At 37.0% G+C, this 25,191-nt stretch overlaps 1 protein-coding gene across 4 annotated transcripts in view; it reads left to right on the plus strand.

Annotated features, from left to right (window-relative positions):
* Positions 1–25,191, plus strand: part of LOC131678809 (tyrosine-protein kinase Btk29A) — a 320,866-nt gene that overhangs the window by 106,675 nt on the left and 189,000 nt on the right. Inside the window, exon 1 of one of the 4 annotated variants that reach the window (XM_058959154.1) lies at positions 1,948–2,531. The exons of the other annotated variants lie outside the window; for them this stretch is intronic. The gene's annotated coding sequence lies outside the window, so the exon portion shown is untranslated. Of the gene's footprint in view, positions 1–1,947; positions 2,532–25,191 lie in introns of those variants that run through there. 4 annotated transcript variants of the gene reach the window in all.

Consider the following 25,191-nt stretch of genomic DNA (forward strand, 5'->3'; position numbering starts at 1 on the left):
CTGCTGTCGTATGTTTTGTTTATTTTTCATTCGGCGTACTAACGTAAATCCAATTTGCATTCAAATGCTCTACATAATCATACTAATAATAATGTGTCATTATGAAATGAATAAAAATATGATTTCTAGGGAAAGTTTTGGGGTGTCGGTTTTACCCTCAGTGTCGGGTTTTCCCACAATTTCCCTAATTTTACATTTTCATTCGTGTAATATTACATGTCATTCATTTTACAGCAATATTAGAATAAAATACATTTAAGCGCATTGGTTTTCCATTTAAAAAACTAATTTTCAATCCACGTGTAAAATTATAGTCAAAATCGTTGAAGAAAGCACGACAAGTCGTGTGTATTTGCGGTGGAACTTAATTTTACATTTATATTCATGCAAATATGTGCATGAAAATAAACCTAAAATTACAAAATATTTTTTTCTGTGTAGATAATAATAAACACTGAAAGCATAACTTCATTTTTTCTTATAAATCAGAACAGGTATTGTATACTGCTTGACGTTTCGACCACTGGTTTTGGTCTTTTTCAAAGGAAATATGTGATGTTTCTACGTCTATACGTAGTTTATCGATGTTGGGAAGGTCCTTAAATTTTGCTTCATATGTAACGGTTTGGTGAGTAAAACTGGTTAGTTTACACATCAACCTTTTTACCCCTGAACACTACTCGATGCGCATCTGAGCCGTACTAAGAATTCGTCTGGAGAAACCCCTGCCGGTGCAAGGAGGAGCACCCGGTGTTACGATGTTCTATGATGAAGGCCGCCCCCGAGTCTGTTATCGATGTTGTTAGACTGTCGTTTGCCTGAAACTGAAAGTTAATATTTTTTTCCCTGTCATCATCACCCACCCTCTCTCCCCTGTCTCTGATACCCAGATGTCGGAATTCAATCGCCTTCCCGCCCGAATATCTTCTCGAAGCATATTTGCTTTCTCTCTCTGTCTCTGTGTTTATCTGGTGTTGATTGCGAAATTCAATAATCTACCCAACCCAACTGTACTACTACTCATAAAATATATCTAGTAGACCCCCTTAATCTTGATACACTTCAGTAACGGCCTTTATTTCTAAATTGTAAAGGTAACCAAATTTTCTCCGACTAAATCGCATCTAAATTTTTTTTTATAAAATATATGAAGATTGCGAAAGGGATTTGTAGTTATCAGCATGTTCATAGCACTGGTACTGCAAGTGTTTTGTATATTATATATTGACTGTGAAATCTGTTGGAACCAAAAGTTAAGTTGACTATAGTCCCGTGGTTTTCCTTTACTTTGATGATAGCGAAATTCGTTTCTTGTTGAAAGTTACTAATGATTTCGTTTCTTTTATCTTTTCAGGTAAGTGACTTCTATACAAACCATAAAACAGTGTCTATGTAAGTCCCAATAATATGATTAATTTGGAACAATAACATTCATATTGACTAATTGACTTTCTTGATATTGAATTACACTAAAAACAAGTTTTACAATGCACAAATTATTTTCGTTGCCTTGCTTTGAATCTGCATAGCAGGGAATTCACCTACAAATGCAAAACATTCTGCATTATTATAGCATAGTTCTACCGGCACCACCCTATCCCGAAAAAACACACTAGTTGTGAATCCATATACAATCGAAGCCCAAACCCTGAGTGCACGAGTACCCACAATCAAGAACCGTGAGCCATCCTATGTTTCTATGCACATGTAGGTACAGACCAAACAGACGAACGACAGCAGCAGCAGCAACAGCAGCATAAAAGCTTGAATGGCAAGTTTTTCAGCGTTACCGGTATTGGTACGATCAGTGCCGTTCGCTAGTGCCAATTGCCGCCCGAGACTATATGTGTGTGCGTGTGTCTCGGTCTTGCCAACATTGCTCTGTTGCCTCTGCTGTGCTGTGCCCTCGCGATCATCATGTTTTGATCCACTCGCGTTGGCCAGGCCTGTTCAGTTCAGCAGTTGAGTTCCCGACGATAAGCACACGTACTCGTTTGTGGCGCTCCTCACGATCAGGCGTATGCGTTTTTCTTTGGGCGTTCTAAGGTCCTCCTCATCCAAATCTCCGATTGGGTTCGGTCAAATTCTAACTTCGTTTTAGCACAACAAGATCGTGCTGTCAATGAGTGATTATAAGTGGTGTGGAAAGCAAGTTTAGCGAAAAAAATTGCGCGAGTAAACTTGATTTAACTTGTTGCGGCTGGTGGTTCGACGTTGGTGTGATTAGATTTTCCAGTGATCGATCGAGTGAAGTAAAACAAACAGGAAAATCAAGTGATACTGAAATCGAAAATATTGGTGTTACGCCCCAAAAGTGGTGGTCGTCGTGGTCAAAAGTGGTTGGCAACTCTGGGGTAGTGCAAATCTCGTGCGTCTGCTTATGTTTAGCGATGAAGCAAGAACTGTGCAAGAAGTTGGAACAACAATAACAAAAAAAGAGTTTTTAGCATTGAAATCGGCGGTGATGTGTGAGTTAACGTCGAACCCGATTTGCTGCTCCAAATGGGTGGAGAATAACTGGTGAAGCAGACGTAAGGAATATAGAAATAAAATTTTCCAATAGTTTGTACAAGTGGCAATTGGTAGCTTTATGCAAGTTCGTCATCGTTGGTAATTACATCGCATTGGAACCGTGCCACGGCAGGTCGATACTCCGAATTTCGCCAAGAATCCCTATCCGGCTAGTCGGTGACCATATCGCCAGTGACGGGATATTATTTAAACACTACCGTTATGTTTGTTTCGCAAACATTTCTTGAACTCCACTTTGCGAGGTCTTCCTGCCAGCAGCTGTGGGGGCTGGGGTGCAGAGAAGAAATTCGCCGCCTGCTGACCGTTTGAGGATTTGAGGTGGGGGTGTACGGACAAGTGTGCGCGTGTGTGTTTGTGAGTGTGTGTGTATGCGCGTACTCTCGCGGAGGAGGTGTCAAACGAGTTTGCATTTGGTTAGTTTGCTCGAGAGCTGGAACAAGAATTTGCTTGAAGCTGGCAAACTGTTGACAACGGAGAGAGAGAGAGGATCGGCGGTGTTGGGGGTTCGTAGAAAGATTGGACGTTAGTTGGCTTTAAAATGAGGTCGATTGTGTTCTGGCTAGGAGTTCCAATGTTCGGTTGCGTTTTGCGTAAAATGTGCTCTCGAAAGTGCGGCACATACAACAATGGGTGTTTCTGTGTAATCAAGCTAGGAGTTAATAATCTGTTTTTTTGTCCGATTAACTGGTATTGTTGTTGGTTATCATTCTGTCCTTGATGAAAAAGTTAAGTGGACGGGGAACTCCCTATTTTCGTTTGTTCAGCTGGTTCATTAGTTATCTACTTACTTTTCATCATGTTGGAAAGACAATGGATAGATATGTACTTTTCAAATTACGCTGATTAGGGTAAAAGAACTATGATTCGTCTCTTCACAAGTTCTCATCACCTTGGTCGGTTTTTGTAAAAATTATAATTAACTTTTAAATCAACACAATGTCAGTTGTTGCCGCCGACGAATGCACGTAGGGTAGACGATCTCTCAGTCATCTCATTAGACGGGATGTCACACTATTTCGTTGATAACTCGGCTAACTGTCACTGGACTGCGCTTAAATAGGTTTTAATATCTTTGCTTCATTACTAAGAAGTAATACAATGAATAATCTGACCTAACAAGCTTACAATATACTCAAGTTTTTTTTACGCGGTTTTTTTGCGCGGTATTTTTTAACGCGTTTTTTTACGCGGATTTTCAAACTTACGCGGTTTTCATTTACGCGGATTTTGAAATTTACGCGGTTTTCATTTACGCGGATTTTGAAATTTACGCGGTTTTCATTTACGCGGATTTTGAAATTTACGCGGTATCCATCAACGAGGAGCCCTTTCACGCGGATTCTTAAATTTAAGTGGTCTTCATTTACGCGGATTTTGAAATTTACGCGGTTTTCATTTACGCGGATTTTAAAATTTACGCGGTTTTCATTTACGCGGATTTCGAAATTTACGCGGTTTTCATTTACGCGGATTTTGAAATTTACGCGGTTTTCATTTACGCGGATTTTGAAATTTACGCGGTTTTCATTTACGCGGTTTTCATTGACGCGGTTTTCATTTACGCGGCCTGTATCCCCCGCGTAAAAAACCTGAGTGTACTCGTGAAACATTGAATAGAGATTGCAGTCACTCTAACTAATGTGTTCGAATGGGTTGGATGAATAGTGCCGCGAAGATAAATTAAGGCATAGATACCTTACGTTAGATTTCAATTTCCGTCATTGCTAATTTTTGCCCTTTATTCATAATATGTTAAAAACGTGTCTATATTAATCAAGGGTATACCTAGTAATATCGCGTCGCTAATATGTTAAACATGGCAACCCGCTTTGTTATTTCAGCTATAGTGAGGTGGTAAAGGGAAGCGTGAAGAAGGAAATCTTTGAAATGTCGTTCAATATAATGCTGACACAGTTTTTTTTCATAAGCACTGTGTACAGCATAATTCAATAAAATGTTTTATTTAAGAACTAGTCATTCACAAACATTATCAGCTAACGATTTTTCGACGAAGTTCTAAGTGAACAAAACAAAACTGCATCATACTTCGAGGAAATCGGTAAGGGCAAAACGAACGCACTACGAAATATCAAAATGTTTTTCTTTCAAAACGGATATCCTTAACAAGAGTATGGACGTATAAACGGAAAAGTCGACATAAGACACATTCTTGGGCCTTTTTTCAATATTTGGTCGGTGTTAAGTCAGAGTCGCAAAACATAAAAAAATGAGGTAATGATAGCACTGGATAAGGAAATTCTTCATCTACATTCCACTTTTACCAGATTAAAAATATGAAATAATAAACAAGAATTATGGCAAAAATTATTTTCCAATTATAATGTAAAGGATGCTGCGATTCAAATTTTAAACGAGTTTTTCTCGAAATCAATGCACTGTCACTTAGTCCGGTCTGACCTAACACCGACCATTTGAGCAATGCTAAATACATATTCCTGAATATATCTCTACCATAATAATAAAATGCCTTAGGGAATCCCATCAGTGATCACCGTTTTTAAATATTCATTAATCTGTCATAATACGTATAATTGCTCCATTTGCTAAGATATTTTCATAAAAGTGGCTATGGCTGTTATGCGTTTCAGTATCAGTATTAAACTGTGATGAATTCTTTTCCCAAGCAAATAAATGGCGCAGTCGGCGGGTCTTTGGAGGTTACGGTGCTTAAATAAAGTTAAATATTATAACAATTTTTTGAAACCCTTTTTTCGAACATTATAAGCTTTCAGAAATTTGCGGGAACATATTAATCTTGAAACTGATGACGTAGTGATCTCATCATTGTTTCAATTTATGAAATAAAAATAACACTGGCATTAAAAAACTAGCGATGAAGAAATTCGAATGAATAATTATGCTTAACTTTCAATTTTCGAAGATTATCTTATGATGTTTACTGCTATTATACATACACATATGTTTCCCATATTCCACAGTATTCTCTATATACATGGGACAATTATGCGTGTATCGACAGTTTAGACGAGCGATAATTTATTGAAAAGTGAATGAAGATGTGTCCTTCTTCTAGTATTCGATTAAGCTATAAAGCAACAAAACTTCTCCAATGAAGAGAAGATTTTTGTCAAACAGCCGGAGAATTTTGTTTGATAACATTTTTCGATCTTCACTACATTTATAATACTTTAAAAAAATCCAAAAATCAAATATTCCTGAAGTTGGAATATTTATTGAGAGAAAACACGAAAAACTGTCAAAAAATTCGGCTCAAAAATGACAACGTATATATTTTTTGAGCCACCGGTCCTTCGGTCAGAGCTCACTTGATTAATAGTTAGATTATGGGTTCAAATCGTCAACAGTTTACCCTTGCGAGGCATAGTATCAATTGAGGGAGGTTGGCAGTCTAAATATGCAAATATATTGAAGCCCGTGAATCGTATGGTAAAATGATGTGAGAACGAAACATTCATAATTTAAAGAAGAGTCAAATTACTTATTAAGTTTGCTAACAAATATGCTATTAAGGGTGCCAGAAGAAAATTAGTAGTATTTGACCTTAGTTGTGATATAATTTTCTATTTAAAAATTCAGTTAACAAAAATTTAAACTATGTTCACATACCACAACGTATGTTTAAGGAATAACGTCTGTTGTCTAACTTAAACTTTTTAAACCTGAGTATAAGTGAAATTACTATGAAAATATAGCAAAATCACGGCTTTTGATTTGAGACACTTCTTTTTGGCAAAAGCTTTTAAATTCACATCTGGAACAAAAATGTGAGCTGACTCATGTATATTTTCATACTTTTTCAAATTGTGAAAAGGTCTAATAATCATATGTTCTTCCTGGGACGTCATCATAGCCCAGGGATAGCATAAGAGATTGTGCATTGGGCGGAAGTCCCAAGGGTTGCAGGTTCGAATCCAGTCTCTGGGTGAAATTTTTTTCACGCTTTCGTTTATCTCGCCATTTCGATCTGTTTTTCCCAATACAACAAAAACAGTCTTCAATAAGGTAAAAGTTCATGAACCCAAAAAATGAATTAATTGCATTTAAATACATTCTTTAGAATCTCATATTCTACTAACAGCAAGGACTTTCGATGTGGTGAAAAAATGCACTATGCTATACATAGTCCGTTTTAGTGGAGTAAAAATTTTGTTAAAAACTATCTCCACTAAGAAGAAAATTGTTTAAAACCACATTTGCGCGCAAAAAAAACTATGTCTAAATTTGTTATGGTATTTGTGTTTCGACTTCGTCTCATCAGTATCCGACACCAACTTAGTGACAGAATTACGCTAGCGCCGGATTGACGCTACTTCCAAAAACGAAAATACTTTTTGTGTTTCAGACTCAACCCTTAGTCCTGCATGAAAAATCCTTGCGTTTCTGAGCAAAACCTTAGTCCTGCGTGATGTCTCGCTAGAAAACTTATTTTCTAGCGCGACATCACGTATGACTGGTGGTTCGCTCAGCAACACAAATATTATTTTCACTGATGGAGCTAGCTTCAAACTGGCGCTAGCTTCGCCCTGTCACTATGTTAGTGTCGGATTCTGCTGAGACGAAGTCGAAACGCAAATTCCATAACTAATTCCCTGAAAGTTTTTTTACTATAAATCTAGATTTTTACAGTTTCCAAACATTGTTTTGTGCTTCTTTTGGTCAGACCTGCAACTTATACTAGGTCCCTTGAAAAGTTCAAAATCGCGGTAGCGCCGTGTAATATATTAGAGTAGCGGTTCTCAACTTTTTTTCATACCACGGACCCCTTAGAAATCACCTTGGGTTACTGCGGACCCCCACGGATAAACATCGATTGCTATTTTCAGTTTGTCAAAAAACAAGACGTGAAATTTCAATATGCGCTCGGAAAATATATTTTTCTTCACGGACCCTCAGCAACGACTTCACGGCTCCCAGGTTAAGAATCACTGTATTAGAGAATCGAATTTTCTTTGGTGAGCTCACTTTTCGTATTTTCAGGATTTTTCATCATTTTCTGGGAAATTTTAAAGATACAATTTGAGTTGCGTTTTTCATTCCTCCACGAACTTTGGACTTGTTGCGCACGCACAGACTGCTGGTCAACCTCGTCGGTGGCTTTTTCAGTGTCTGATCATTGAATTTGCATAATTTTTCTACTCTTCTACAGTTTAACTTTGACGTTGAGCAATACGTTTCAATTGTGCGGCACTCCGGGCAGTATGGGCGTTCACCTCTTTCTCAATGAGGTCTATGTTATTAGCGCGATACCACTGACTGTGGCGCATTTTTACTATAGTGGCAACTCGCTGCATTTAGCCTAAACTTAACGAACCCCGGTAGGACCTAATGTACGGCAATACACATTTTTTAGACATTCTTTGGGGTAGTACTGTCCCTTCGCATTGTTGGATGTGATGAAAATTGGAGTATTCCGACCACAGCTGCAGATTCCTTGACAGTCCGTAAGTTTACCGACAAGCTTGTGTGCAAACACAAATTACTATTTCTTGAAACCTCAACGCGTTTACTGACAACGTAATTATTCTGTCGCTGAAGTTGTTTTATGTTAATTTTGACGTAGGTTTCGTTGTCCATAGGGTCCATAATCATCCACTGAATTTTGTCAAATCCTAGTAATACAGCCTTCAGCCCCGTATTTTATCCGTACAGTATTGCGTGTACCCGACTATGACGGACTTTGGTTTTTTTGTGCAGAATTAATTCTCTCCGTTCTTCTCAGTATAAGCCGTATTTCTCCTTGTTTGGATATGTCAATATAATTGATTAAAATTCAAAAGGGAAAATTATATATCACCGTTAGCAATAGCGAAATCCCGAATTACAAAAACCTACATCGCAAGCAATCGGGTGGGAATAAAAATCATTCAAAAGCAACCAAGAAAATATTGCTCACCTGTAGAAACTGCTAAATTGTTATTGTTACCGTGATCGTATGTTGTCCATAACTCGCGATATTGTGTAACCGTTCAGAAAGTTTCCAACCAAAAACGATGCTCTTTAGCGACATGTCAAATACGAATTTGGCTAGACTATTGCCCGCGGTTATGGGTTAGGTTTAGTTTTTTGTCTATTAAAATCGTTTCGATCCAGATGTCAAGATGAGAACCGGCTTGCGACCAGCTTCTAGTCATATCATAAATGCTTAATGATCACATAATTCTTCGTGATTATGCGACTGTTGTTAACGTTCCAATCTGACAAGCGGTAATAGGGTTTACGCGCCTTTCTCTCACAAACCTTCAAGCAGTAGAGTAGAATGGGGTCAAATGGGCAAGGGGGTACATGGCATTATCTTTGCTATGTTATTGCAGAGGTTGCTCATGTTGCGTGAATTAGATACATGGTAGAGACGTAGTCGTTGACAACTTTCCTCTCGGCTGTTACCATGGATGAGAAGTATTAGTTTAGCATGTTGTTCTGCGAAAACGCATTGTGTTTCGGTCTCACTATAGTACATTTGATTTAATCAATGTAAAAAAAGTCAAATGAGTTTTTTCTTACGTAAACATTATTGCTAAACACGAGTTTTAGTTTTTCGATATATTTGGTTTCGAAACCAAAAATACAGAGATCAACATGAAACATACGATAGGTCAGCCGTTTGGAGGCAATATAGGTGACTAGTATAATGTAAATTTGACTTATTTTGACAGAAAAATGGTGCGAAAATTTTGAGCGAAAAACCCCAAACGAAGTGACGAGAACATAAAGAACAGAATTGCATCTGTTCAAGACGGCACCAGCATTCGTCCGCCTCTAACCAATTCAAGGTTCCGTTCTAAACATCACGTATGAAAGAAAAGTGAACGTCTTCAATAATAGCGCAGTCTGATATTTCGCGTAAGTTAACAATATAATAATTGTTGAAGTAGATAATCGAAAAAACATAATCGAAAAAGAGAAGGAAAAGGAATCCAAAAAAATGCTCCGAAGCACAAACGTGGTCGTCCTACTGCTAAGCAACCACGTGAGCCGGAATGCACAACTTCCATTCCACACTCTGGCGACGACGAGGACACCGAAGAAGTCACTCGCAAGTACAAAACTAGACGCAGCTGCTGGTAAAAAACAAATGACTTTTTTTGTGTTGTTAATTTTTATATAATCTGCAGTATTTATAGTCTTCAAATAAAAGTTGAAATTTTATTTATCCTTGAATATAGTAGTGACCTGTCGTATCCCCAGATTTTAAAAACATCGAAGAAAGTATCTTCCCTTATTGGATTTGGTTTGAAAAATATTGAGCCAAGCATAAAATCATTATTGCCAAATGTAAAACCTTTCCAGCGAGTGCTTGTTTGTCAAAATCAGTGCAAAAACACCGCTTGACACTTTCTAACAGCTTTTGCACAGTATCATCTGAAACTAGTTTCCCAGTTTTTTGCCACTTTCGCTTGAAATCTTTCTCATTATCCGCTCTGCCGCCAGTTTTAACGATGGCCCAGTAGTTTTCGATCGATCGAAGCTTCGATAAACTGGGTGGGTCGCACTCCTTTAGGACGATATTAACGTTATTCGCAGCGTACCGGTTTTGAGCTACTTTTCCGTAATGGAAAGACGCTAAGTCTGACCAAAAAAGTACCTAACCCTTATGCTAGCTGATAAATGGTAAGAGTCGCTTATTCAAATACTCTGAATCGTATATTGTGTGTGTTTATCGTGCCGGTTGTGATGAAAATATCGTTTCGGAAACCGCAACCACATAATGCCTGCCAAACGAGATTTTTTTTGGGAATTTAACATTTTTTTCAGTTTGAAAAGTTCAGTCACAGTGCCTCTTTGAGATGAAACATAAAATTCCAGTGGAGGTATTTTTTTAAATCCGCTTTACGGTATGCTTCATCGTCCATAATCAAGCATTCGAAGTTGTTCAATATTGAATCGTACTACTTCAGCGCACGCATTTTTGCACTTTTGTTTTGCTTGTCGTTACGAGGTGGAGCAATGCCTACTCTGAATAACTTCAAACCCTTACTTTTGCACGAAGCATGGAGACACTTTCACTTTTTTTGCTGCATCTCGGAGATGTTTGGGCTTCTCCTGAACGCATTTATCCATGGCCTTCCGCTCCGAAACTTTTGTTTTGCGTTATTCAATTGACTGGTTCTTATTGTTGGAAGGAGATTCTCTCCTCCTTTGGATTCGCGCATAAATGACTCTGTTTATGGATTCGCTTCTTGTTGGCCCTTCATTCAGCGATAATGTGAACGTCATTTGATAACGTAATTATGTTTCTGCTGTTAGAAGCATCTAGAATCGAGCTACCGAAATGTGCCACGCACTGATGTTGGGTTCCTATATTCGTTTTGTATGTGTACCAAAATACCTAATGTGTGAAAAATACCTAATTTACCAAGGGGTGAGTCGCTTAGAACAATGTGCCATTCACACTGTATCACTTCCGATAACACGATATAAGATTACGATTCACAGTGATATACGATCATTTCACTCGTTACCACAATGTGTGGCACACTGACGCACACTTCTGACAACTCAAAAACTGTGAACAAAGTGTAGTTAAATGATCATAGCAACCATTGCTTTTATTTTACTGAACACCATGGCACATCGTGGCACATCGAGGCACATTGCGGCACAAGCTACCACCCTTTTTGAATTGTGAGCACATTTCGATTTGTGCTAAGCGACTCACCCCTTGTAATTTACTAATTTTCACACTAAGAAAGTATATTGATTCAGTTGGAAACAAAAAGTTATGAGCAATTCCCTAATGAGATGTTCTTTGATAAAAAAAAGGTTGCCTTCGGTTGTGGGCCACTTAGGAACATCTACTAAAAATGCGAAAGTGTAAAGTAGACCCAATGCAGATTCACAGTTTAAGCTTCTGGGTATCAGGCCGACAGGCTACCTGAACTGAAATGGCTGTAGCTTTTTTGAAATATTTGAAATTTTTTGAATGTTTTGTATTCAGGCATTCATCCTCCATCTGATTCCTGGAAATCCGGATTTCCAGTGCTGGCATACTATTTGTTATATTCAATGAACTGTCAAAATTCTTGGAATTGTATCAGAAGATTGCATCTCGTCGTTATGGGACTATTTGATGAGTCGTTAAATTTAAGTAGCTACGACGTCAAATCATCGTATGTCTCGTAACGATAAGAAACTTCTGAGATATTTCCAAGAATTTTGAATTTTGAATTTTCGGTTTATGAATCTCCATGATATGCTCTGACAGTAAGAATATTTTGACACAGGAGCCATTTTTCAAAAAAGCACAGAAGTTTTTGCATTCATCACTTTCAAATTTTTTTTTGTTAGGTTACCGTATTTTGTACATCAAAACCATTCGAGAATAAGTTAAAGGGAATAAATAAAATGCTATCTCTTCACTTACGGGACATCGTACGTTAGAAGTCGTTTAGTGTGTTCACAAGTAGTGTTTGCAGTTTTGGACTAACATCAGTCCGGTGCATTGGTTAAGTGTCGGGGAATGAATAGTTTTGCGCGAATGAATATTAACTGAAAAAATATTGTGACATATTCTACAAAAAAAATTATGTTAAAAATTGTTTATTTAAATGTTTTGGTTTTTGTCAACAAAATCCTTAAAATAAATTATTTCAATATCGTTGCATTATGGTGAACTTATCAGTTAAAAGATTTTCTAACAATAACTTTTTACATGTTTTTAATTTTCACACTAATTGACAGACAAAACTGTTATTTTATTACAGAATATGATTCTAAATGTCATTTCAAATCAAAATGCATGCAACAAAAATCTTCCAAAATGTGTTTCAAGAGAAACAAATTATTCGTTTCATTATGCGCTTTTCATAAGTTATTTATGTTTCTCCATCATGAACTATCAACAACCATTGTGAACACGAAAAAAAAATTTCTTTTGTGTATTTGGATCATGGAGAAGCCTTTAATAACAAAGTTTTCCTAAGAACTTTTAATAATTTTTTGTAATTTATACTATTTGCAGGCAGAAATACGATTTTCTTATTGGATATCCTTCTAAGTGCCATTTCAAATAAAATGCTCATAATCAAATTTTTCGAAAATCTAATAGTTTATGATATTTTAAATTTTGTTTAAAAAAAAAATAAGTGTTTTATTGCGACATTTTAATAAGTTATTCGCGTTTTCCATCAAGAACAATAGGTTGTACATAAAATTTCCTGTAACATCAAGGCGGTATTGGGAACTATTTGAAAGCTTCCTTTTATGGATTTTGTTGACAAAAAACGAAAAATTAAAAAATGGGTTTTTTTATAATTTAGATTTTTAATGTAAACTTTTGTTTTTGTAAAAAAATATTTTTTCCAGTGTATATTTGTTTCGTGCAGAACTTTTTCTTTTCTTTTTAATTTATTTTCGGATGGTTTTGTTGTACAAAATACGGTAATCGAAATTTTGTTTAAAAGTTATGCATTAAAATACTTCTACGGCCTTTTGAAAAATTGCTCTTAAGTCAAAATGATTTCATTGCATTGTGGAAACTGTTGTCTTCCATAACGGTGAAACGTGTCAAGTTTCATCAGAATCGAAGATTATCGGTCACGATTTTAACGACTTTTGGACAGATCTTCGTGGAATTCCTCCTTATTAGCTGTCCATGAAAATGTTGGATACTATGGTGACTTCAAAATGTTCCGATATATCGTCAAACCATGACCAGTTTCCCTGTGAAAGCAACTTCACGTAATAGTGAATACTGATTCTATGTTTTTGTCCTACTGCTTATAGTTTGTGATTTTTTGTTTTCAAATTTTAAGGAATTGCAATTTTATTGGTATTGTGTGTTGGTGCTTTTCGTGTTCAATTTCGATCGATAAGAAATACATTATGCTGGTAGAATTGGCATGCGTCAATCTGACCGTCATACGTGCGTACTGTTGTCTCACGTAAAGCGTGGCGCCGCTAAGGTTAATAACCGATGGGATTGAGATGAGAGATGGGATAAAGCAGATTCTCATAATTCAAACTTTGTCAGACATTCCTCTAAGTTACGCTAAACCAACCTATTGGATAATTTCTTTCTGCAATAAATCACTGCAACCTAAATTGGAACAATCACATCATTCTTGCATATCGATGTGTCATACAGTGAACAGTCAGCTGATATTTAGAATTAAAATGCCAATTGATACTTTATCTTTTTGAAAAACTGTACATTTTCATATCGAATAATGATTCGTGTCTTCATGTTTTAGGATCCAGTTTTATTTTTACAAATTCTTGTTTTTTGAAAAAAAAAAAAGTAGCGATTTATTACGAGGGATTCCATGGGAAAGTTGCTGACCATAAAATATGACCATCGCCGATTCGAACCAAACCTTGCAATTGTGCTCGGTTTATGAATTTACATGCTTTCCTCTAGCATTTCAAACCTTTGGATATAAGGGTAATTTTTAAAAGGGCGTAGAAGTTTTTGCATGTATTCTTTTCCAAAAATGTTGGTTACCGGTTACCGTATTTTATACAGCAAAACGATCTGAGAAAGAGTTCCAGAGAATAAAAATTTCTGCGCGAAAAGAAAAACGCTGAAAAAAGTGACATTTTTCACAAAACTAAATATTTATGTTAAGAAACTTAATTACAAAAAACCCATTCTTTAAGATTTTAAAATCCTAATGAGAAAAGAAAAATATTAAATGTAATTGCTTTATGAAGAAACTTCATTCGGTTCATTTTGTGAGGTTATGTTAGGTTGATGGCTACTAGAACACCCACCCTGCTCTACAGCTTTGACACAGTTTTTGTTCAACATTATTTTTTTCAAACAACTCACCTACTTCAACGAACTTTACCCGGCCCCCGTTCTAACCGAATCAAGTAGAGTATATGCTTTCGCAACCCTCACAACACTAGTGCCTTTTTCATAGTCTTCCTGTGGTTATGCAAACCGCAAAGACGCTCAAAGGGGGTCACACTTTTCATGAAATATCAATTGCCTGGGCACCAGAACCACCACCACCACCACCACCGCCGGCATCACTCCTCGTCGACATTGTGTAACAACGCAACGCGTTCCTTCTTCGCAGTTTTCTTTCACCGCACATCTCATGCAATCCCCTTTTGTGGGGTGCCGGTGGGGTGGCCGCTACTGGCTACGGATTGCGCTACTGATTTTTGGTGAGTTAGTGTACTAATTGATGCGACTGAGGTGACTTATGTGGTTTTCAAATCTGGGGTATGTTTGTTCTTGAAAAAATCTTTTCGGAACTCTAGTGTCACTAGGGAATCTGCTCAGTTTTCCAAAAACGATACCTACCACCCTAATAATTACGTACTCTAATCGAGTATTTTGCCACTGCTGCCGCTAAGGTGTCGCTCACATGCAGCTCCACAATGAAAGACTGGATCTAGTCACGCTATCCTGGCCCGTCACTTGTAAACCAACGTGTTCTCTTCCTTGCTGAGTGCGGACTAAGCTGGGTCTGATCTTTGGTATAGGATTTTTCTAATGGTCGATTGAAAAGTACGGACCGTTTAAATTTTCAATTAAATCACTTCTTTATGTAATGTAATTACAAAATGGCCCTTGTCCTAATGCTTCTATGACTAATTGGAAATCAAAATGATACTAAGTTGAGTTGAATTTAGTTTATTCCAGTTGTTTTAGGTTTACGCTAGGTGTCGACTGCGAATTTGATTTGGACGATGATTTATGAGACATTTCTATAAATGTAGCGGAGTTTGTGATGTAGGTCTATCAATCGTTCCAAGCGACCTGTGAAGCATAGTTTGTTGCCTAATTGTTGAGTTAGTCTTCGAGTCTACGGCCACTCGAAGATTCTTGTTTTGTTTTTGGGGTTTTTTAAAACCTAGTTAGCCGACTCGAATTCCAATTCATGAATTTGGGAACACATTTTTACGTACGTGAGCTTTGCAATGCTTTGCGTATGAAAAACTACTCCAAGGATACTTGCATCAACAATCGAATAGTCGAACAACCGCACGATCATTTCGTTTCAATAGTCACATATAGTTCAAGCGTCACAAATGTTTTCAAATCTAATTTGGCTAGGAAGTTATTTAATGACCAGAACTCCTAACAAATAGGTGATCAACTTAATCAGCAGGAACCCCGATCAAACATACAAATATGAACTGGCATGTATTTGCAAAATCGAACATGTAGGAAGCTTCATTGCAAGACCGATCGAAAGCTCGTTGTAGCACGTCGTTTGTTTGATGGTGAAAACGATGTACATACATTCGACGTAGATTCGAAGGTTTTCCTTCCTTCGTTTGCAACGAAAATTAAAAAAAAAGTGAGCAAACAGCGCCTCGAACCGATGATGTAGTGCAACTACTATATACGTATGTATATACGTTCACTATAAATATCGGTAATTGAGTACCTCTGCCGGTGGCGGTGGTACAGCACGAACAAGCGAAGCTAAGCTGACATAAAACGTAAAAGTCGAAACAATGCTGGAGGTGTAAAATAATTAACGATACTTCTCATGCATCGATCTCTGCTGGTTGTGTCTTTGACAAAAGTACCTATACAGGTATGCTCTAAGGTACTAGCTGACTAAGTGACTAACTGAGGGACGGACGGACGAGTAGCCGGCTGGAATTAATGTGAGGCGGTTCGACGATTCTGAACATTCGTGTCGTATCCAATTCCTACATGGCGCACCGGGTGAGATCGCTCCGCAGCTAGTTCCGTAGCTGTGGCAGCATTACGAGGGGATCACTATGACTATATTATATTATTGCAGCCTTTCTGTAGGTTCGTTTATCCAGTTTCATGTGTTGGGTACTACACTTGTTCGCCTGCAGCAGGGAAACTTTTTTTTTCCGGCGATCACTTATCTAAATGGTTGCCCGCATTTAGTTAAGTCGCGGTCGCAGTGTTTTGTTTTTGTGTTAGGCAGTTGTGCTTTATGGTTTTCTAGTTGTTCTATTTCAATTCAATTCAAATAGATTCGACATTATCGACTAACTATTGAAATAAGTAGGGGAACATGGGGAGACTTGACCAGGTTTTCAGCTAAACCTGCATACATTTTTAAAAAAGTTTTCAGTCCTTCCAAAGTCATTGAGGTATAATGTGAAAAGGTATTGTATGTTTATGGTTTTTTGCAGAATTTTTAATCTACTTTTTCAAAAGTTATAAAAGTTTTTCCGTGATAATTTTTTGCCTTTCTCATATAGAAAGGTTATGCAATCGCTCTAGAAATCGTCAACCTAATCAGGGCCATATGCCATTCGACTCAGTTCGTCGAGATAGGAAAATGTCTGTGTGTATATATGTGTGTATGTGAAAAAATGTCATCTCTGGCTGGCTGGACCGATTTGCACAAACTTAGTCCCATTGGCGTAGTTTGCAAACTTGTGTTCAAACAAAAAAATTTCTGCCAGATGTGAATCTGAAAATGTCAAAGAATTTGCTGAATTTTTCCAACCACAATTGCAGTATTCTAGTCAGGGTACTGAGTGAACATTGCAAACTCAATTATCACATGGATACTATTCAGCGTGCTGAGTATTATTCGCGTGATCTTTGTGAATCCGATTACGAAACTTCATATCATTTGATATGTAACTGCCCTGCAGTAATGCAGTGGCGGATTTTTGGTTCTTCATACATAGATGAGCCTATATACAGAGAGCTGACACTTAAGGATAAGCTATTGTTCCTAACCCAGCGCGGTAAAGAAAGGTATAGTTTAAGCCGTACTCGAATAACAATATCTCTTCGGTGGTGTTGTCGTTTCTGCTATCTCATTATTCCACCGATGTATCCGCTCACAGTTTAAATAAAAATTCTAAATCCCTCCTGGGTTGGTGGTTTTAATCCTGCTATTGCAGCACCTGCAGATCGTTCAGCATCCTTCCGGGGGTGCAGAATGCTCTGTTCTAATTGTTCTGTGTCGTTGTTTACCTTACCGCTAACCTTACCACTTCCCCAATTCTTCCCATAAGGGAAGTGATGAAAAGGCAAATCATGGCAAGACACAAATTTACGATCAAAATGGGGAACGTGCCATTCGTGTCAGTTGCTATGGATTCCTGATAGAGAGCTACACTGCACGGTGGTCCGAATCCACGAGTTTGCAACTGAACTCTATATTTTAGAGCTACGATGTATATGGGATAAATAATCAATACCAAAGAAACCATCTTCAGGTGTAGGTGGTATTAAGGTGACTCTGATGTGATGAAATAGAAGATTACCGTGTTCGGCAACATTGTGGAACAAGTTATACCAAGCAACTTTGCCATAGTTGTATCTCTAAAAGTTTTTATTTTACACTTTTTTCTAATTAAGCTGCTTAGAGTGTTCCTAAAAGACTGGGTTTTTGCATTAACTTGTTTTTACTTCTCGTAAGCGGCGTCTTCAGGTAACCTTTAGAGCTCATTGAGACATATTTTTCATTATAGATCAATTAAGTTAGCACTTTCGCAATTGCAAATATGAGCAATATTTGATAAAATATAAACGTTTTTAAAACATTAAAGGGAGGGTAAGGGTTTCACCGTAAAAGATCAGTTTTTTGTCATTTTTTTTTAGAAAGATGGGTGAAGCGAATTGATCGAAACTTGGCTACCTTATACCACATCATTTCAATAACATTCTGTAATTATTTCATGCAAAAATATCTACAAGCGACTTTGTAATGAAGTTTTTTGTGGAACGTTTCTGGAAAAATACGATTGACGGTGTTCACTGCCATTCAAGAACTACTTGACCGATTTATTTCAAATTTTGCATGCACATTCAATGTAAAAAATGCCTAACCTCTACGTTGAGTTTTTGAGATAATTTTTCAATTAGGGGGGTTTTACTAATAAAATGGCGGAATCGCTGTTTTTCAAGAATAATTTCGCCATTTTATAAGTAAAAAGCCCCCTAATTGAAAAATTATCTCAAAAACTCAACGTAGGGGTTAAGCATTCTCTACATAGAATGTGTATGTAAAGTTTGAAATAAATCGGTCAAGTAGTTTTTGAATGGCAGATAACACCGCAATAATGCTTCGTCATCGAGTCGCTAGTTGATATTTTTGCATGAAAAAATTACAGAATGTTATTGAAATGATGTAGTATAATGTACAAAAGTTTCGTTCGATTCGCTTCACCCATCTTTGTAACAAAATTTGACAAAAAACTGATTGTTTTTACGCTGAAACCCCTACCCCCTTAATAGTTTAAATTGGGGCGAACGAAATTTATTTCTTCTTCTTGTATTTCAAAGAGGATAATTTTAAGAGTATTTAGGAAAAGCCCTATGGGGTTGCACGAACTGTAAACATAGGACTACAATACTTATTGTGAAATATTTTATTTCTTTGTACATTTGGATTTATTATAAATCAAATATATTTTTTTCGTGCAGTTTACGTATAACCAATCAACATCGAATGTTACAAATTGAGCCAAACTTCCTTGTATATCAGGTCATTTTATTCGTAGTAGGCCATCGAATCCGATTGAGTTTATTTAAGAAGATCTGTCGAAAGATGGCAGAAAAGTACGACCAAAAACCAAAATAATGTCTGGAACAGCTTTAAATCTTTATGGGACGTTCTCAACCTTAAAAAAATGTAACAGCTTTTCAATTGTGTGCGGTAAACAACCCGACTGATGCTGAAATATAATGTCTTGAGACAATATAATCACAGTTCATGTATAGAACAAGCTTTATATGCAACAGGCAACTGAGCTTGTACGACCAAATCTATTCTTTAAATAGTCGATGATGACGTTATTCATAGAAGCGCAGCATGCTAGGTACATACATCTGTCGTACGAGACTTGGAAAGCGCTACCTTCTGTGTGCACATGCGTGGTATTTTTACTATGTTATACATTGTTTAAATTTTTAATGCCATGATATCAAAAATTGATGCGTTTATCTATTGGAACATATTTCTGAGCGATATGTTCCAAAGGTTTGAAAATTTATTGTGCGATGGCTGAATTATAAGTGTTTAAAACCCAACCACTTTTCGTTACATACCAATTTTGTTGAATGTGCGAAGTGCAACCCCACATCGAAAACAAAGACGTAGTCTCACGTCAAAAATACGAATGTGATATTGATAAAAAAGTTAGAATCGATTTCAAAAATTGTGATTTTAGACTGACTCGAACGTTATGTCGTCACTGTTGTGCTATGACAAGCGCCATTTTGAACATTTCGAGAAAAACGATTTTTAAAGCTTGAGATTGAATATCATGAAACTTATAAATGGTAGCAACAATTCAGAGAAGACAATTGATGCTTCTACCTATTCTGTACTAATCTCTCAAATATTGCGAAGATGGGTTGACTATGTTGCGAGTTTTCACTAAAAATGTAAACAAAAGTCACACTCACACGTGCCATAGCTCTGTATTTTTTTTTTGCGTTGCGTTGTGACGATGATTTTGGCGGATTGCACACTGACTTCATCATGTTTGACTGCTGATTATCTAATAAGAGTTGCTTAGGAAGTGGTAAGTAGGAATTCATACCAATCCGACCCATATTAAAACCTCAACAGCATGATAGCCATCATTGCCGGCCGCCCCCATCTCCATCGTTCACGGGGAAGGATAAAGGATAAGGTAGACAGGAAGTGTTGATGCTCCACCTACTTAACGGAAGGACGACGATTCATCAGACTCTTCCATAGGTGTCGCGGAGTTGGTGGTTTGGAAGGGTATCAGGTCTAGGATTCGCTCCAAGCAAACGATGCGACCTGTAAAGCATATTTTATTAGGTAGTTGTTTAGTTAGTCTTCGAGTGCACGATCACTCGAAAAAGAGATGATCTTGTTTAGTTTTTGGTTATTTTTAAACTCTGGGCAGCCGGCTACCGAGAGTATACTATGTTCCCTAAACAAAAACAATTTGAACTCCACACAGCCGATCGTGGGAGTATTGCCTGGAAAAGCTAATCTTATCTGCGTAATGGGCCGGATCACTATTTATTGCAACAGTATTTGGACAGAACTCGCTACTTCTTCTCTACGATATATTTATTGGCTTGAAAACTACCAAGTGACAGCATATTATACTGGCAAAAATAGCGCGAGATGTTATAAATCAAGGAAAGTATTTCTTATTTTCCATATCGGATTGTTTGTGGAATACAAGTATACGAGCGATAATACCGAACACTGAAGGGAAATATAAAGGATTGTTAATCTGATGCACGGGCTTGTTAGCAATAACGGAGCTTTAAATTAGGTTCATAAAAACAGACGCGGCGAATTTTCAATACGTATTGAGCCGTGTTCATAGATACTAGTCAGATTAGTCGTATTGGGGCTAATTTCCGATCAACTATTCATTTTTACGGCAATGTTTTCTCGACTAGATCTGTTCGCACCCTCTCATTCTGTTCGCACCCTCTCATTCTGCGGTCTAAGGACCAAATGTCATCAATAGACTTAGAATCGCGTGGAGGCATGAGATAGGAAACTTGTAAGAATTTTGCTATCCCACCGTTTGACTACCAGAATGGATGGGAGAACAGTAATACTAGCAAATACCGACTACCATAAGAGCGGTGCAAATTTGAACGAGTGACGTAGAGTACTGCACTGAAAAAAGGACCAGGAGTGCGATTTTACGAAGTTTTAGCTTCCGATGGCCCTACATTTTCTGACAAAGTGAAGTTCTTGAATGTTGAGATTTTTATTACTGTTTAGAAAAGCAAAAGTATCATAAAGCTAGTGTCAGGCCTTCATGAGACCTCAAGAAGTCACTTTTGGAGGTATTCGTAAATGTAGATTTGTCGGTAGACGGTTCCAAATATAATAGAAAAATACCTAATTTAACACAACTACAGATCACTTGCAACATAAAAAGCTTTTTGTGAAATTCGACAGCTCCATCTTAGGCCAATTCAATAAATTTCCTGCATGAAAGTTTCCATTTTTTAAAAACGGTTTTTAAGCCAAAGCTTTGGAAGTTAAACCTTGGCGTGGAAGTGCCGGTATATTAATATATTCTGTTACTTAGTGTAGAATTAGATTTCGTCATTTACGGCTAATATACAACCGCCAGAAGAAACTTAAAACGTTGGTACACAATCAAGAAAGGCGAATCAGAAAAGGTATATGTCAGTGATTCACTAAATACAGACTGGAAAGAGGGTAATATGGAAAACCTTAAGGTCCGCCCAGATTAAGTCTTCGGTACGGAACAAAACCTCGGCCTAGGAACTCCTAGCATGTTGTTAGTCGCCTCTTACGACATGGGAGCAGTTCCCAGAGGTTCTATTCTTGGTTGAAATAGTGCAAAAAGATTTCAGCCCGCCGGACACCACACGGCTTCACTCACACGTGCCATAGCTCTGTATTGATGAAAAAATTTGTATGACGTGTCATAATCGTGCATGAAAATTTTTCCATAGAAAAAAATCAATTATGAACTTTTATTCATATCTTTGGCTTCATTTGGTCTATAAAGAATCGGTTAGATGTATTTTAAAGGAAATGAAAAGAATCTAGAAAAAATAGTTATTTTTAGTTGCAGTGTTGCCAAATAGGCAATATTTCCAATTTAAAGCTAAAACTGCGTTTTTCTCCCAATACATGTATTTTTCTTTTGAAAATTACTATGTCATTGTGTTCCTACGACATTTTTACACATAAAAGCAACTAAAACTTTATTATAACTTGAGCCAATCCCAAGATATAATGATTTGAAGCAAAAGACTCACAATTCCTAATCACTTTTCTCGCTATATTTCAGTAACCAAGAAAAATTTCAAAATTCTGGAGACGCCATATCTAACTCAGTTTACCCCAAAATGGCGTTTGTCATAAGATAGCACAACAGCGACGATGTATGAACGCTGTTTGCGGTGAAAAACTAAGACCGTACATTCTTTGGTCTTCGAATAACTTTTGGATCGAATTGAGTTCGCAACCCTTGTAACCATCTTCAAACTACTTTTTGGGCCTCATGTTCACTACCTCGAAAAGTTTAGCATCTCATCAAAAGGGTCAGGATGTTGTATCTCGAGTTCCAGCTGATCTGCACAGCTACTCTCTTCAGCAAAGTTATTCTGAAGGCCAAGGGGGGTCGGTAGGTGCACGGCATGGATCAGAATTTTGTCAATACTAGTATGCACTAGTATGCATGAGAATTTGTGAATTTTAGCTTGTTTTATCTCGTTCGTGAATAAAGTGCCATGAATTCTGGAACAATCACGTTTTTACGTTATGGAAACATGACCATGAACAAAACTCAAGTGTTTTATAATTATGTTCAATTTCCCTGCAGTAATGCCCGCATAACGCTTATTTGAGTGGAACAATTTGTTTGCCAAGTAATTTCTAATGCAATTTTCAGTACGCGAAATAGTTCACAAGTTTATGACCATTATTCATACAACCAAAGGTTGACTTATGATGATTTTCATAGATATAGGAGCCTTAGTTCACAAAATCAAAATATTCTGGATATGTTCTCGTGAACTATTTCACGAAATTCAAAATTATATTCATGAATCCATTTAATTCTCGTGAACTAATTCATGATCTCTAATATATTAGGTACGATCCAATATTAGTGTTCGTGAAATAGTTCACAAAATAATCAAATATTATTCATGTATTTGTGAACTGGTGCATGATCTAGTATATCTAGTATAAGTCACAACTCACGTTCATTTTTATGAAATAGTTCACGAAATCATTAAATATTATTCATGTATTCGTGAACTGGTTCATGATGCCTAGTACATGATTTACAATCAATTTTGCGCGCTGTTGATATTCAGAAGACATCGCTAAATCATTTACAATTTCATGCAACATGATAATGAAATTTTCTCGTGAACTCTTTCACAAAATTTGGAGAATTATTCGTGGAATCATTTTTATTCCATGCACTGTTTTATGAAAGGTCCAGCTGCTAGCGACCATAGTAATAGACACGAGCATTAGATATAAAAAAACTATTGGGACCTCGAACATAGTTATTCCTGCACTGAGAATCTAAAATAGTATGCGTGATATAATTCACAGAACAAGATATTGCAAATCAGTCACATTTTTATGATTCAGTTCATATCGTCACGTTATTCCGAATAAAAAAAACCGATAGTAACCAGAAACTAATAGAACACAATTAGGCGAAAAGAATTTACGAATACCATGGTAAAACTGCTGATATCATGAACATTAGTCATATTACTCTTCGTGTCAAATTTGGAAGTAAGTTCTAAAATAAAACATTACGATAACATGAACACAAATTACGAGAATCATGACAATGATCCTGCAATTTTGAACATGAATTACTCTATATATGACTAAAATATGACGATAACATGAACAGCAGTTACAAAAATCGTGACTTAGATCCTGAAATCTTGAACACAAACCACACAAATCGTGACAAATATCTGAAGTTATGAACATGAATCACTCTACTCATAACTAAAATATCACGATAACGTGAATAGAATAGAATACGAAAATTGCGACCAAGATCCTGAAATCATAGATTTTAATCCCGCTAGTCTGACAGAAAAATGCGATAGTAAACTTATGAATAAGATAGTACAATAACGTTATGAGAAATCACAAGAATCGCGAATAAGCTCTTGAAATCATGAACATCATTTGACTGTCGGCTGTGTATTCTCAAATCATGAACTAGAATCACAACAAAAACTAAATATGTCCAGGGAACAAAAACAGCACCCTAACTAAACATTGTAATGTAACTCCATGTATATATTCGGGGTGAACTAGTTTTTTGAAAACACAAATAGTTTCATGAATTCAAGGTTGGTCATAATTTCTGGAACTTGGTCATGGTTTTCGTAAAATGTTCAGTTCACGAAATCGTGACCTTTTGTTCATGAATTTATGACTGGGTTTTTTCGTGTACGATTCCATTGCTGGTTATGTTCAATATAATGGTGGAAATGTTAATTACATATTCAGTACGATTTGTACATACATACCATGGGGGGGGGGGGGGTTAATTGATGAGGGATGGTGGGTTTATGGAAGGATGGTGTATGATGGGTGGGTAGACCGGGATTAGGTTGACGATGTTCAGAGTGATTGTATAACCTTTCTATATGAGAAAGACAAAAAAGTACTGTGAACTTATAGATATAAGACATCACTTTTTTCACTTAAACTACCATAACAAACGAACAAAGGGCACCAGGTCTTTTAAATTTTGAGAAACATGGTTGATTAAGCTTCAAAACAAACGCAAAAATTGGTGCAGTTTGTTTGAATAGAAAAAAAGTTATTCTGAAAAAAAGTTATTCTGAGTTATTCTGAACGTATAAATATGGGACACATTGTATTTTCCCATGGAACCAATGTCAAAAACTTGAAGCAAAGTGGGCGAAGGTCTAAAATTGTCTAAATGATATGACATTTGACATCTGAGTTTACTTTGCTATTTGTCACAGGCCTCCTGTGAGATTTCAAAAATGTTTTTTTTGCAAAGCCCTAATGCGGGTGTGAGGGTGGACAAGAGGGGGGGGATTAATGAAAAGTGGAGGTGTTAGGGTTAGTGGGGAGCGATACTACACCAGACTGCATACTATACCTTCCATTTGAAACTTGTTTTGAGAAAATCGGTTCGGTCATCTTCGAGTAACCGATGCGCAATTGTTGGTCACACACATACACACATACGAATACACACGTTTTTCGAACTCAACGAACTGAGTCGAATGGTATAAGAGTGTCG

Source organism: Topomyia yanbarensis, chromosome 2, assembly GCF_030247195.1.
Source record: "Topomyia yanbarensis strain Yona2022 chromosome 2, ASM3024719v1, whole genome shotgun sequence".
In the NCBI taxonomy this organism is placed as follows: domain Eukaryota; kingdom Metazoa; phylum Arthropoda; class Insecta; order Diptera; family Culicidae; genus Topomyia; species Topomyia yanbarensis.